The sequence below is a fragment of the Pangasianodon hypophthalmus genome, chromosome 17 (assembly GCF_027358585.1).
Source record: "Pangasianodon hypophthalmus isolate fPanHyp1 chromosome 17, fPanHyp1.pri, whole genome shotgun sequence".
In the NCBI taxonomy this organism is placed as follows: domain Eukaryota; kingdom Metazoa; phylum Chordata; class Actinopteri; order Siluriformes; family Pangasiidae; genus Pangasianodon; species Pangasianodon hypophthalmus.
In genome coordinates, this window is record NC_069726.1 from 18,449,532 (window position 1) to 18,465,944 (window position 16,413).

Genomic DNA, 16,413 nt, shown 5'->3' on the forward strand with positions numbered 1-16,413 from the left:
CTGAAAGTGTATCTAGTTATTCAGTAATTCAGTAAGTCATTCACTGAGGGTTTATTTATTTATTTAAATTGAGAGCAGTTTGATATCATTCTGCCTTCTATTCTACAAAGTTTGGAGACAAGTGTCCTGCTGTATTGAAAAACTGAATGTTATTTGGAGGAAATGTGAATAAACTTAAATTTGTGAATACAAACTATGAAAAGTTATTGTGTATCTTTACAATGACGTTTAAATAAGTATAAGCCAATATGGACTTATGGAAAAGATACTGGGAACATTTTCACCTGGGCATTTTAATATGATTTTTCAATTCAAACCCTCTCTTGCTGTTTGGCCAACTATTAAGTTTCTTCTACTGAATGTTGTTTACCTTACCTGAAAAAAGTGTGAAGAATTCATTCACAAATAAATCAATTAAGACACCAAATCTGTCTGCAGGTATGATTGTGAAGACTTTGGGTGAAATATAAGCAAAATATTATCCGTGTCAGAGATGCTTACAAACCTGTTCAATGCCATTTAATCGGGAAAATGTTGAAACAGCATTCAGCAAAAAAAAAAAAAGTTTAAAGAAGAAAAATGCAGTCATGAAGTGTTCACTTTTAGAAAATGCCCCTCACAAATGGGCAATAAAAACAACTGAAAAGCCAAGAACACGTAAACAAGACAGACATCATTCAACATTATCATTAAAAGTGAGACAGTTGCATGACGATGCATGAAACATTTACCTCAGCTCTGAGCTGCTCATTGATCTCTGCAGTGAGGTTGAAATGTACATCCTTTACAAATGATTCATGAGAAGGATTAGTTATGTAGGAAACTCCATACATTAGTATGTCTTTTACAATAATCATAAACACAGCTGAAAGCACATGTCTGCATCGCATGACTGTAAGGGAAGCTGATCTCCCTATCACAGAAGGTCACTACTGTATTTCCCTTCTCAGACTGAAAGTCCAGTGCTCGAAGACATCAGGGTTTTAGTTCAGCAGCCTTTCTGCATCTCTGCTCTAAGCATATCTCTTTACACTCACAGTGTCATATTTCATTTCGTGAACTATAAATGGACTGCGTCACATATATATGGGAATTACAATCTATAAATGGTCCATTGTTCATTTCAACAAATCTTGAAATAAAATGAATGCATTCCAAGCATCAAATAGTTGTCAACACTTGTCCCTTCAGCAACCTCTCTTTTTTTCTCTCACTTGAAGGTAATAAGATAAAAATGCAGCTTGTAATGTTAGGGAGAAACCAGAAAATGCCAAACGCTCTGTCCTGAAGACAAAGCTCTGACACTGGAGTCTCCTACTGTAAATTTTAAACAAACATTTTCAGACAGAAAACATCACCATATCAACAATATTTTGCCTTTTTAAAATATATATTTTTCCTTTTTAAATCAGTTTATTATGATTCTTAGATTATGTGGAGCATCTGCCATACAAGTGCCTGTGTAAGTCTACTACTATAGATAGTCTTATAGAAAGTTAATCAGTACATTTTGACCAATTAGATTCAAGTACTCAAAGTTGCTGTGGTATAAGACATATTTGTTGCACTAGAGTAAGCCGTATTAACACTTTTGAAGAAATAATTTTGTAAAACAGTAGCAATAGTCATTGCTTTGCATAGTCAGTGCATTTAAAGATTAAGGAAACTGTATTATATAGTATTATACAATACTCTATTATCACTATATTAGAAGAGCTATAAGCTTTCCAGTATAATCTGACTGTCGTAGGGCCTATAGAGACGTGATGATAACAAGTTAAAGTAAAAAAAATAAATAAATAAAAAATTATTATATAGCTGCCCCATAACATTACAGCATTCAGCTACACAGTGAAGTTTTATTCATGTTTATCAATTACAATATATCACATTGTGTCCATGTTTTAATTTGCAAGTCTGCATAACATTACTTAAAAACTGGTTGTAGTTTGAGGTGTGTTTTGAGTTTTTACTCATTTTATACATTATGAAAATGATTTTAAGTGAGACAGATTTCCATACTCTCTCCTCCCTGTCAATCACAGCAACACTAGCCACTCATGGGAGCTCATGTATGTGGAAGAGAGTAGCTAGCTCTTTCCTTCGAGTGTGTTACTCCGCCTTGTGATGCAGTGTACACCATAAATGGCACCTCATTAATGGTGTATTCCTGTCTCCCTCCCAGTGATCCCAGAATAGACTAAGGATTCAGCCTTAGACTGACCAGAATAAAGTGGTTACTAAAGATGAATGCATAAGCTAATTAAATAGTATTAATCTAATTAAGACAAAATCTTTTTAATGTATGTGATAAACCCCTCAAATGTTACAATTGATCAAGAACAACTTGTTAAATAGTTTTGTTGTTAATTGCTTAGCTGGTTTGGGAATTCATGGAGTCATTCAGTTTGACTCTGTATTTAGCAAATTTTGTGTGTTAGTGAATGATTTAGTCCGGATTTGATTTTTATTTGAAACAAGGCAATCTGGACCATTTAAACAGGACAAGGAATCATCTGTAAGGCATCAGTGTGGATCAAAATTGACATTTTTTTCCAGGCACATTCACTGAAGTGGACCTGTTAACCTGTGAATCACGGAATGTTGTGAGAACAGGGAATTCACTTAGTTTGTGCGTGTAAGTGTTTTTAACGTTTAATGAGTAATTCCTTCAGATGACTGCTCCATTTACAAATGCATTCACAGACAAGTGTATTAGGGAAAATATTGATCCCAAATGTAGGGAAGGTTTTCCGTAACACGAGAAGCTTTCTGTATAAAGAATGCCAGGGTCAGACACGTTGCTCCAGGTGAACGGGGATCGCAGTTAAGCAAAGTCTTCTAACTTTACACTTTCTTAATGACTATAGAGGCCCAGAGCCAGGTTTGTTTATTGCAGGATTTATCATTAGACACTTTCTCACAGGTACAGGTCTGCTGATCCTCTGGCATCTCTCAGTCCTGCCATACGATTGGGATCTCAGTCTTATTGTCAATAAGTATCAGAAGGGTGACAGAAATCTGACTCTTTGCCATGTTTGTATACATAGAGAAGTAATTTGGACAGAACCACATCTCTCTCTCTCTCTATCTCGCTCTTTCTCTGGCTCATTAAGGGCTCTCTCTCAGTTCCTCTCACCACCAACTTGTAAACAGCTTTTAATGTGGCTATTAGAGGAAGAGGACAGGAAGCAGGGAAAACATAGCTCTTCATTATTCATGAGGAGGTTTAATCCACTGCTTAATCACCATTGTTTGTGTGGAGCAGGCCAGCGGTGCACCTCTTCTGGAGACAGGAAGTCCATTAACCATTTATGATCCCTATAATTTTACAATTTCATTCATTTACACAGTGCTCTAAATGAGGAAAACATTCCAAGGCAATTTGATAAATGGGTTTCCAGAGTGCATGTTTAACTTCCTACAGTGCTGTATACAGTGTATTAGAATGACGTTTCAGTCATGTCAACGTTAATAATGTCTCGTGTTAAAGTGTCTAACAAACCAAAGTGAGTCTCAATCTAAGCCTTTGAGTTAGTAATCTATCTGTGTAAACCTAAAGTCTCAGGCCAGAGATAATCACTTGTTAGAATTATGTTGCATATGGTGTCCCTGCCAGTATTAATTGTGCAATCTCCTAATCTGTGCTGTAATCCCTGGAAGCAATGGGAAATATGGCAGAATAAAGATTAAAGTGTTTACTGTTCTTGGTATCCACAGGCAAACAATAAATGGACATGTTTTTGATGTCCTATTTGTTTTGCTTGTCATGCTGATTAGCTGGATTTTATGACATCAATTCTGTTTTTACAATCTGATCTCTGTGACCTTAATGTGTGGCAGAGAAAGATTCTTTATGATTATCTCTCATATGATTGTGAGAGGGAAACATATTCACTCACCGTACTCTTCATTAGGATCTCCTGTACACCTGCACATTCATGCAGTTATCTAATCAGCCAATCATGTGGCAGCAGCACAATGCAAAAAAATCATGCAGATACAGGTCAAGAGCTCTGGTTATTGTTCACATCAAACATCAGAATGAAGAAAAGCTGTGATCTCTCTGACTTTGATCATGGCATGGATGTTGGTACCAGATGGGGTGGTTTGTGTCTTTCAGAAACTGCTGATCTCCTGGGATTTTCACACACAGTCCTAGAGTTTACAGAGAATGGTGCAAAAAAACTAAAAACACTGAGTGAGCGATAGTTCTGTGGGTGGAAATGCCATGCTGATAAGAGAGGTCCGAGGAAAATGGCCAGATTGGTTTGAGCTGCCAGGAAGGATAAAGTAACTCGTATAATCACTCTTTACAACTGAGGTGAGCAGAAAAGCATCTCAGCATGCACAAAACATCGAACCTAAAAGTTCTAAACCTAAAAGCTAAGTGTGATTTTCTACGGATTTGATGGACATAATCAGTTTGGTTTTTTGATCAGATACAGATTCTCAAAATGTCTGTGATGCTCCTCATCATCAAAACAGAGAAGATTGTTTACACACACTGGACAGTTGAAGATTAGAAAAAGATGCTGATGTTTATTTTCCCATCTTCAGCTGTCCTTGTTTCAGTGAGCATCAGATTTCTGTTCTTGGCAGACAGCAGTGGAACCTGATGTGGTCTTCTGCTGTTGTAGCTCATCCACCTCAAGGTTCAACATGTTGTGAGATACTTTTCTGTTCACTGCAGTTGTAGAGTAATTATTTTGAGCTAATTAAGCCTGCAAAACTGCCACTTACTGGATTTTTTTTTTTAACCATTCTGTGTAAACTCTAGAGACTGTTGTGCATGAAAATCCCAGGACATCAGCAGTTTGTGAGATCACATTTTCCCCCCCTTTCTCAGGTTTGATGTGAACAACATGTATCTACATGATTTTATACGTTATGCAGCTGCTACATGATTGGCTAATTGGATAATTGCATGACCAGGTGTGACCGTGTTCCTAATAAATTGGCCAGTGAGTGTATGTACAAGTGCAACGTAATGGAAAGAAAAGTGAAGAGAAGAGAACACTAATGTATTTGAATGCAAATGATGCCATGTATGGTTTCATGGTGAAAACAAAATGTTGCTGAAGCAATAAAACTCAGATGCTGCTATAATGACGGCTGAGTAAAGCATGCTGTATGCGAGCCTTTTGTGAGACATTTTCACCAAACTGACATCATTAAATACACACACACTTCAGTCAAATGTTCTACCTGGGAGGCACCAGTGGGTAAACTCACACAAGCAAAGCCAATTAACACACATAATTATTTTTGAGGCAACGGCCCACAAATCTCTTCCTGTTTTTAAATAACAATTCTCATTAGCTCTCTCACACAAACAGCAAGGACGATGAAAAACATATTAAACATATTTCAACAGCTCGGTGATCACATGACCCAGGAAAACAGAATCACACATGCATCACATACTGGATTGAATGAGGATTAAATCACACTGTATACATATCTGCATATCTGAGATGATTTGCTGCAGAAAACAAGTCGTTATTAATGCCCTGGGATTAAACTTTTCACTGACACAAGAACAATTTTAAGCACTTTAATGGTGGTTGTTATTAATATTCACCAAAAACAACCTCTAATCACATGACTACATGACAGATCATGTTTATCTTTGTTCGCTGAGAAGATTAAGTGGTGTATTATAGGGTATTATTATTGGAGACTATTGGAGAATGATGCAAGAACAAGGAATATGTAGGAAACAACAGAAGCAGCCGTGTGTGTGTGTGTGTGTGGTAGCTGTCTGTATGTTTATAGCTAATAATAGAATCTAGTGCTGTAATGGTATCTTAAGGATTTAATAAAAAGTCTCTTTATCCTGGAAGTTAAGGATGATATAAGACACAATGGTGGTGCCAGAGAACCACTAGGACAAGATCCTGTCAATAAAAGTGGTTTTATTTAAAGGGCCTTGAATAAACATAAGAAATAAGCAGAGAAACATTAACATACCAAAAATCATCTGTTTTTCTATTCCTACAAAAAGGCAAGTAGGCCCTGAGTACATGTTTTATGGTGAATATATATTCCAGTATAAGATATTTAAGTACAGCTTTTAGCTCTGCTTAAGAGGAAATCACTAACTCTAAAGGAGAAGTACCTTTAGAAGCTGCCAGATTTTAAACACTAGATTTAGTGCTTAGCACTGATTCACCAGTCTGTTAGATGCTTCTACACTACCAGTCAAAAGCTTGGACACACTAGATAATTTTTTTTTTTTTTGTATAAAATACACTTTATTTAAGGGTCATGGATGAAATTTGTCTCTAAGACAAAATATTTTTTTTTATAAATGTAGTAAAATATATTTCTGAATAATGTAATTTAGTTAAATCTAATTTTTATTTTAGTTTTTAATCTATTTTAAATTAGATTTAAATTAAATTAAATTATTTCTGAGTTAAATGTACATACTTTTTACTAAGTATTTTATGTACTTATTAGGTTTTAAAAAATTAAATATTTTAATGAAAACATAAATTATTCCTGAATTAAATGTATTTTTTTTTTATTTTACATTTTGCAAGTGATTTTGCTTAAAATTAATTTTAAATAACAAGCGGATTTCATGTAGAACTTAGGAGAAGCAGTGAGGAGAAAAGAAGGATGCATTACTTCATTTTGTTAAGGTTTATTATTATTATTATTATTATTATTATTATTATTATTATTATTTTTATTATTATATTGTGGAAATAGCAGAAAATAACCCTGTATCCAAACCCTGTATCAGGTACGAAAGTCATTTAGGTCAAAAAAAAAAAATCCTAACCAAGCTTGCTTAATAATAAAACTTAAGTGAATGGACAGATGGTTTGTTCTTCATTCCATAAATGACTGTGGAAATGTTTTTAATAATCATCAAGTGGATAATAGCAGCAAGTGGATTGCAGATTATAGAAATCTTTTCTTAAAAAAACATGATTAATCTTCCTTGCTAAAAGGAGAAACATATTTACATGATTTCAGTAGTAAACCTATCCAGTATATTAGTAGAGCTCCAGATGTTGCTATAATTTAATGCGAGGCTCCCTGATTGGCTGGGAAGCTCTTTTTGACTTTAACTTTGGTAGGAGGTGAAAGAGGAAGTCAGGATAAAGTGCAGTGGATTAGAGACTCTTTGCAATTTAAACATACACTCTATTTAAATACATGCACATTACTTATGAAAATACTTCTGAAAATGTCTGGTCTTAATATGTAACCAACTCCATGAGTATGACAAAATGAATGAGAATGAATGAATTGAATGTTAAAATATTGACAAAAAAAGATTTAATATTAAATGTTGTTGGATGAATGAGTGCTTCAATTTGTTAAATGTCTAATGAATTACTAAATATTAGATCTAATTTCTAAAGAGAAAACACTGAAATGGAGCAGCCACAACTTTCATCACCATGGACACAAACACAGGCTTTCATTTCCTGCAGCTGTGTGTCATCTGGAATTAAATTCCCCAAAAAATATCATCTTAAGTGCACTTTTAACTGTCTTAAACAGCAAGCTGTACACTTTGTCCTGATCAGAGTTGTGATGGATCCGGAGTTTATCCCGAGAACACTAGGCTTGACGCTTGAATATATCCTGGATGAGATGCCAGTCCGTTCACACACTCATTCGCACTTAGGGGCAATTTAGAGTTACAGAAACCAGTTAGATCTTGTTATCACTTACGTTATAGCAATCTCTCTGTTTATTATTTTTTTCAAGTAAAAAAGACAAAATTGCAGATTGTCATGTTACAGAGAAACCAGAAAACAAGAACAAGGTACTCTGTTTGAAGACTTTCCAATGGTGGAAAACCTACTGACTGTTACAAAGTGCTGACACTGGAGACTCCTTCCATAAATGTTAAATAAAAATCTCCTTACAGAAAGTTTCACCATGTCAATGTTTCTACATTTTTCTTTGTTAATTAACAGCACATTTTTGAATTTGTTTATTATTATTTGTAGATTTTGTGGAGTGTCAGCTATACATAAAAGCTGTTACTATAGAAACAATAACATAATAGAACAAGTGCATTAATATAAATAATAAACTGGGGATTGGTCTTGCATCTGGCCCTATTGTCACAACTGCTGTCGTAGAAAACAAATCAACACCTTCTGGCCAATCAGATTTGAGAATTCAACAGGCCTGTAGTATGCCATCATTAAAATAAATCACTGATATCTGCTGTATTCACTACTTACAGTATACACGCTCTTATTAGCTATAAATTTATGCCTAGCACAATTATGTCATCTGCTTATATGCAAAACATTTATTTATTGATTGGAACGTTTATTCATCAATAACAATCAACAGACTCAGAAAGTTTACTGTTAAACCCTGTGTAAATGCTGCAAATATCTTTCTTGTTCTTTTTCAGTTAGCCACTAATGAAATATGAGCCAAGTCCTTAATGATATGAGCCAAGTTGTTTATTTAGCTTTTGTCTTTAGCCTTACTCTCTAGAGTACAATCACACACACACACACACACACACACACACGCATTCGTCCTTGTTAATTGTCTGATGACTGCAGGAGAAGCAGAGGGAGCCGGCATGCCCCCCAAATCCTTCATCTCATTTGATCTCCACTGGAAATCTGCCACACTGGGCCCTGTACAGCTATAACACTCAATAAAACACACACACACACACGGACACACATAGACACATCTCACCTGTCAATCATGTGCATGTATTACAAAATGTACTCTGTGATCTATGAGGAAAGACGATGACCTGATAATGGTGTTTTGATTTCTTTACAAAAGACAGTGAGATTTCTGAATCTTTGCCACATATGTACACAGAGACCTCATTTACAGAGACACACATCCCTCTCTCTCTCTCTCTCTCTCTCTCTCTCTCTTCTGCTCTCTCTCCTACTTGTTATTGTGCTTGGCTTTCACTCGGTGAGTGAGCATGCTATCACCGCACGCTTTTCTTTTGGCATTGTTAAAACTAAATGAAACAAGGTAATTAGCTTGTTACAATTAAAGTGACTCGACTGGATAAATTGTAATCACCCGAAATGAAGTTAGGCTTCCCTGCAGGATCGACCAGCCAGCTGAGCAGCCTCATTTACATAATTAAAATATACAAATGATAATGGATTTTGTACTCAATATCCAGCGGCTGTAAATCCAGAGAAATATGAATTTTACAATAACAACAGGGTTGCCTTGAGGAAAACGTGGGATGATGTTTCTTGAGAGAGAGGGAAAAAGATTGTCTCTTTCTCTGTTAGGCTGGGAGATGAGTTTGGATATGTGAACAGAGGTGTCATTTGAGGAAGGGGAAAAAAGAGAGAGAAAAAAGAATGAAAAACATTAAAATATGATATTAGTTAATAACGCCTGTGGTGGAACACAAGGGGAGGAGAGAGAGAGAGAGAGAGAGAGAGAGAGAGGTGGACCAATTACATTTGCAAATTGTGAGCTGCAGGTCCTCATAGCTTTGCTCTACCTCAAGGGAAGCCTTTTGCCTGATTACACGAAAATGGGATTGAATTAAACATCTAAAGGGTTGTCCTAAGACAAACCGAAATGAAATTAGACTCGCTCTTTTAGCTGCAAGCATCAGGAAGCTGGCAGAGACAGAACGCCAGAAAGCCCTCCCTTCACAAAAAAAAGACAGATGGAATTTCACAATTAGGTGAGGGACAATGTTGGTAAAATTAGGCCTTAGAGCTTTTCCCTCACCTCCTATATGCATGTGCCATCAAAGATCACAGTTTGCCTCACAACATCTGGATTTACTAACAGCCTCTTAGAGTGAGAAATCTGCAGGCCATGGGTTTAATCCCAACAGACACTCTACACAAAAGCATGCGTGATGGGCTTTGCAGCTTGTAACTATCAGCATGTGCTCTTCAGATACCTACAGAAATGTCTATTGTGTGATCTTTTCTATTCTTCCTCTTTTTAAGTTGTGCATGTTTTAAAGATTGGTAAAAGAGAAAATAGGAAAAGGAAAAAGTCGGGGCTCCCAAGAGGTGCAACGATATCGTCGGGAGATCACAGGTTTGAATCCTGACCATTCCATAGCCATCTGGTTGGGAGTCAAGAGAGCAAAATTGTCCATGCTCTCTGGGTGGGAGGGACTGTCTCTCCTCTGTCAATCACAGGGACCCTAGCCAATCATGGACGTATTTGAGCTCATGTATGTGGAAGAGGGTAGATAGCACTTACCTCTTGTTATTCCCTGGTTGGTAGCTGTTGTATGATAGAGGAGAGCTTGCAGGTGGGTGGGAATTAACAGTTGATCAAACTGGGGAGAACAATGGGGAGAAAATAGGAAAAAGTTTTTTTTTTTTTTTTTCACCAGCAAGAACATTTGTTTCTGTGAGCGTGCTAGAGTGTGTGAGACCCCCAGCCTGATACACAGCTCACAGCGTGATAGTGATGTGCTCACTATGAGGGAAACACACAGGAGGAGACAGGAAGGATATAGAGAAGAAGGCTAGATCATGTCCAGAACCTTACAGAAAATTAACATTCACATGCAAATAAATTTACAAATGGTTGTTTGACACTTCACATTATGTTTCATACATTTTTCACACGTGGTGCATGTGTTGTTTTCATTTTTTCACATGATCTATCACACAATTCACATGAATTTTTTGGTCACATGTGCAATTTCAGGGTATATCATAGTGAAATGTATCTTCACATGCTTTTCACTTGAAATAATTTATGATCACACATGAAATGTATGGAAGTTTCCATTAGCTATGTATACACATCTCTGCATCTCTGATAAACATCTCATAATGTAACATTCATAAGTCTACACATACAGCTGCAGATGTATGTGAAAGTGTGTGCACACGCATGTGTGTGTGTGTGTGTGTTTGTGTATTGTTTGTGCACCTGAAGCACCAGGGTGCACTCTCACTGCAAAATGAATGACTTCTCCAGCGCATGCTGGTGCAATAACATGAAGCAAAGCTGTAAGTAAATAATTTGCAGTAATCAAAGTTAATGGAACCCAATGGGAGAGACTTACTGTACTGCAATAATCGCATTTAGGAGACAGCAGATTTAGAGCATAATTGGACATAAGTAAAACTGAATTCCCCAGCGCAATTACAGAGCCGTTCTTTTGTAAATCAGCAAACACGGGTCAAGCTGCTCACACTAACATCACATCAGACAGTGTGTGTGTGTGTGTGTGTGTGTGTGCTCGTATCTACCTACCTGTCCATCACAGTGGACCAGCTCCAGAAGTCTACACACTGCATGTAGGAATGATTTTATTGGCCATCACTCGGCAAGATGGTAATATGATTTTCATTACCTACTAGATAATGAGGTGTTTGCATTCAAAAAGAGTTTGTTATAATTAAAAATCTATTATTTCATATCATTAAATCGGAAACTGTCTGATTACAGGTTTACTCCAGTGGCTGTATTAAGCTAAAACTAAATTACTGCAACAGAAACGCATGTCCAAATGAGATCATTAAACCCCCCCCCCCCCCCCCCCCAATTTTGTAAATAATTTATTATATTTATCATAATTATAATTTATTAGAATAAAATTTATTATTATTATTATTATTATTATTATTATTATTATTATTATACAGCATAAAAATATTTAAAAATATATAATTTTTTAAATCAATGCTCCCTGACTTGACCAGATTTGAGCAAGACTGAGACTGAAAAAGGAATCTAAATTAATTTGTCATCCCTGTCTGATCCTGTACTGTCCTCTGTCCTCATGCCTCCGGTCATGATGCTGAAGCAGAACTGTGTTGTTTCAGGTCAGACTGGGTCAAATCTCCACTCTCTGGACTAGACTGCTGGCCCGGCTTTTACTCCAGCTCTGGTGTCAAGTAATAAAGTGCAAAACCAGCTCACAATCAATGTTATCAGAAAGCTCACTAAAGCAATTGATCATTTCTAAGAAGATTAGGATGTTATGTCCATAAAAATACCATTTCTGTAATATATTGTAAAAACATCTGCTGTAATAACGGTTTGTTGGACAATGCTATCAGAAAGTTGCTCACACAACATTCCCAGGTACAAGCTAATACTATGGAAGGTCAGTGATAACGTTCCTCCAAGTGAAAAAAAAGGCAAGAATGTAATGGCAATGCTTAAAACATTTTCTCAGAACCTCCCAAAAGCCTGACAGGTTGAATGCTGTTGGAAGAAATAGTTGCTAGAACCATAGCATTTAGAAAACTTTCAACTCAACTCCTGACACTAGCCGATCGTGTGCATTTGTGAGCTCATGTATGCAAAAGAGGGCAGACAGCACTTTCCTCCATGTGTGTTACACTGCCCTGTGATGCAGCAAGAGCAGCAGTTTGAAGAGATGTGTTTGGCTGCCTTGATGTGTCTTGGAGGAAGCATGTTTTAGCCTTCACATGCTTCACATGCTCCCCAGCTGATAGCTGTCATATAGGGGAGAACTGGCAGTGGGTGCGATTTGCCAAGTGAATACAACAACAACAACAAAAAATTTAAACTAACCTAAAATTGTTAGCTGTGTTTTCCATCCACATTCAGACGGATCTAGTTAAAGATCAATATATTTCTCATTAAAACTGAAATTCGTTAAATAAATGCAAAAATGAATGTAAAACTGTCGTCCCAGTTATGTACCTTAGCTCTTTCCCTTTCAGAATTGCTGTTTTATCATGAAAATTTGATTCCTTATACCCCAAACTGTAGGTTTACTCAGGCCAAGGTCTATGTATTCTTACTGAATTTAGTTGAAAATGAGTTTTTAATCACAGTGAGTTAGTGAATAAGTGCTGTGTGAGTGAAAGCTTTTAAATAAACTGCAGCACAAAGCCATTGCATATATGAAGAAGGGATAAAATGATAAAATGTAAATGTTATTTACAGGAGGGGCAGTGGAAGATTAAGGTGCACCTCTATCATACCCTCTGTCTTCCGCTTAAACAAAATAAGTATCCCGATAGGTTCTTCAGTCATGCCTCATCGCTTTCACCCCTCTCAGTAGGAAATGAGTGCACGATGAGTGTACGATGAGCTGTCATTACTCTCCCCTCTCCCTCCTCCTTTACACACACCGAGTGCTTTATTTAAATAACTTACAGGTCCAATTAGACAGGAAATTAAATTGTCATTATTTAAGTGGGTGACAGGAAAAGAAAGTGACAGGAGGCAGGAGTGGCTTTTGTCCCTTGGGGCCTCCTGTAGTTACAGCAAGGAATACAAGGAGAGCCAACATGGGTAAAGGCTCAGAGTATCACACTTACTGAATTTTATAGAATAAACACATACAGTATGTATATGAATCATCTCCAAAATGATGTGCCATCCAAGTATTTCATCTAACTGGTCACAATTCCAACATTTTGTTTTGGATTTGTAATGCTTCAAAAATTATCGATTAAATTATATGTTGTCTTAATTGAATTGAATTTATACCAATGCACTGCTGGATGCTCGAATCTGATGTGTCAGAATATAATATTATATTATAATAATATACTAATAATTAATAATATTAATAATGAATAATAATTTCCTATAAAAGAAGCTCCAACAGCAGGTTTATAATAATGCACTTGCTCTAATACATTATAATTTCCAAAAGACAAACTTAGTCCCATTTAATCTAAGCCAGTAATAATAAACAAAATAAAATATATAATTATTTAAACAAAGAGAAATTTCCAGTCATTGATATGGTCTAAGCAGGCGTTTCCTAGCATTTAACATAAGGTGTATCCAGTATGAGTGCTTTGTAACAGTCAGTAAGTTTTCCACAAAGGGAAGGTGTTCAGGACAGAGGACCTTGTGCTTTCTGGTTTCTCAGTCACATTACAACATTATTTTTTTTTAATCATATTTTCATAAGAGAGATTAAAAGAGAGGCTGGTAAGTGACTATAATGTACAGTAAGTGATAACAGGAACTTGTTTTGTGGATGTTCCACAACATTAAAAGTAATTATAAATGGATAAAAAGTGCAACATGTTGTTCATTAATAAATAAAAAATTGTAATTGTTTTCAAGTTGCTATGGTGTAAGTGGAATAAAAGCTGTTTTTATTTGACTTCTCTTTCTTTTTTCACCAAGAGTGGGACATCATACACTGAAAAGAGGGTTTGTGCACATTTTTCTGTCACTCTTCGCTACATCGGTAGTTTATATTGGTATATAAAGAAAGTTATGAAGTTAATTTGCAGTTTCAATACACAAATATCAAATAAGCCTAATTAATCACATACAAGTTTTCCACATACACATACAGTATTTGTATTAACTTTACCAGAAAAGACATTTCTGTTTCCGTCTTAGCTTCGGTCTCTAAATCATCAATAATCCATATTTCTCACTGTTCATCTCATCATTCACTCATCTAGTCACTTTTCCCTCATCACTCACTGCATCTCTGTCCTCCTGATAATTAGTCTTTAAGTGATGTAAAAGCAGAGTGATCCTCTGACCCCCGATCAGCAGGAGAGTGAAGAGGGCCAGTCAGACAGTCAGATGAGCCGTGTCCCCCCGTGATCCCCTGCATGCGTCCTGATGCACCGTGGCCATAAAGCTGATGGATGGAGTGAAATCAAAGATTCACAGGTGATCTCTGACCCCAGCCATAGCAAATGGACCCCAGCATCTGTGCAGTGGCAGTAAACGGGCCCAGAGCGTGCCCTTTGTGGCCACTCCTGAGTGCTGGGCTTATGGAAACACTTAGCCAGGGTCCTGCCAAAGGCCTCATTATGAAACAAGGTTCAGCCTATCTCTGGGAGGGTTTTTTATGTTTTTTTTTTTTTGTTTTTTTTTTTTGGAGAAATATGGGGGAGATGGGGGGTTTAAATCAATTCAAATCACAACTTTGGTTTCAATATACTATTAGTGATGCTGATTTTTGGTGAAAATCCAACAGAATCCTCTATTACTGCATTCCCCCTTTACTTACAGAAAAAATCACATACGTAACATGGTAACATGACGAAATGCACCTTAGCAAGTTTAGTTATCGTATATTATTATTCACATAATCACCAGTGAAAAACACATTATCACGTGTGAATGCCCCGAAATACGTCTGACGTCAAGTAAACATGTGAGATTATGTGAATAATATTTGATCACGTGTGAAAAATAAATCCACATGCCCTACATGTAAAAAATAATCACACATGCGAAAGCAAAATAACAAGAAAATCACATGCAAATAAATAAAAAGACGTGAAAAATTAACATAGGAAAATAAATGCTTCATGTGAGTAAATCACATGTAAAAAAAAAAAAAATCAAATCACATGCCATAAGTGTGAAAAATTATCAGACGAATACAAATTAATCATGTGAAAAAATCACATGTAAAAAATAAAACTGTAAACAAAATACACTACATGTGAATATTTACATGTTGAAGTTAATCATATGAGAAATCACATGCTGAAAAATAAAAACACATGCACTACATGCAAAAAATCATATGTGCAAATAAATCATGTCAGAAAATTACTTGCAAAAAAAATCTAACCACATGCCATAAATATGAAAAATTAACATACGAAAATAAATGAATCATGTAAGAAAATCACATGTAAAAAAACCATATACCCTAGAAGTACCAAATTAACAAGTGAAAAAAGTGTGAAACATAACCTTTTTACATAACATGTACAAAAACCACACATGAATCATGTGATTACTCACATATAAAGTTTGTGTGACTTTTCTATAAAAGTTGACAATTCAGTAAAACCCTTATGATGATCTTGTTCTTAAATGAACATTATTTGTATATTTCTGTGTACACATTTGTGAGGTAGTGTGATAACCATTTTGCCCGAACAAGAAGAAGCCTTCCAAAATCTTCTAAATTGAGTACTTGGAAAGAAATTTTGATTCTGGAGAGAGGAAAAAGGGCACAAGTGAAGAAAAACCGAGCCTCCATTTCCACAGCAGCCTCTCTGTCCCCTCTTTACTCGGGGTGATTTTTCTCACTGCCAATGAAAAGGGGAAAAAAAGTGTCCACAGCTAGCAAATTGAAAATCCATTTGTTGAACAAGTACCTCTCATGTACAAAAAAAAAATAGCAGGGATCTGGTCAGGAGTAATATGACATGTGTGCTAATAGCATGCTTTCCATAGTGCCATCTGTCTAAAGGAAAGGTCAGGGGACGATGGCAGGCACATGGCAGGTGATGGAGAGCGAGAAGGGGGATGAAGAGAGACGGGGGAGGGAGTAAACGGGCGTAATCTACAGTGACAGACCGCCACGGTTCTGACATCATATGAATACCATAATTGAGCGGCAGTAAATTGAGAGAGGTGCTTTCGATGTGTCAATAAACAAGTTCAAGGTGACACGGCGGATCAATACAGCACGACAAGAACCATCCGCCAAATTTACTGCAGTGTAATTGGGTGCAAAATGAC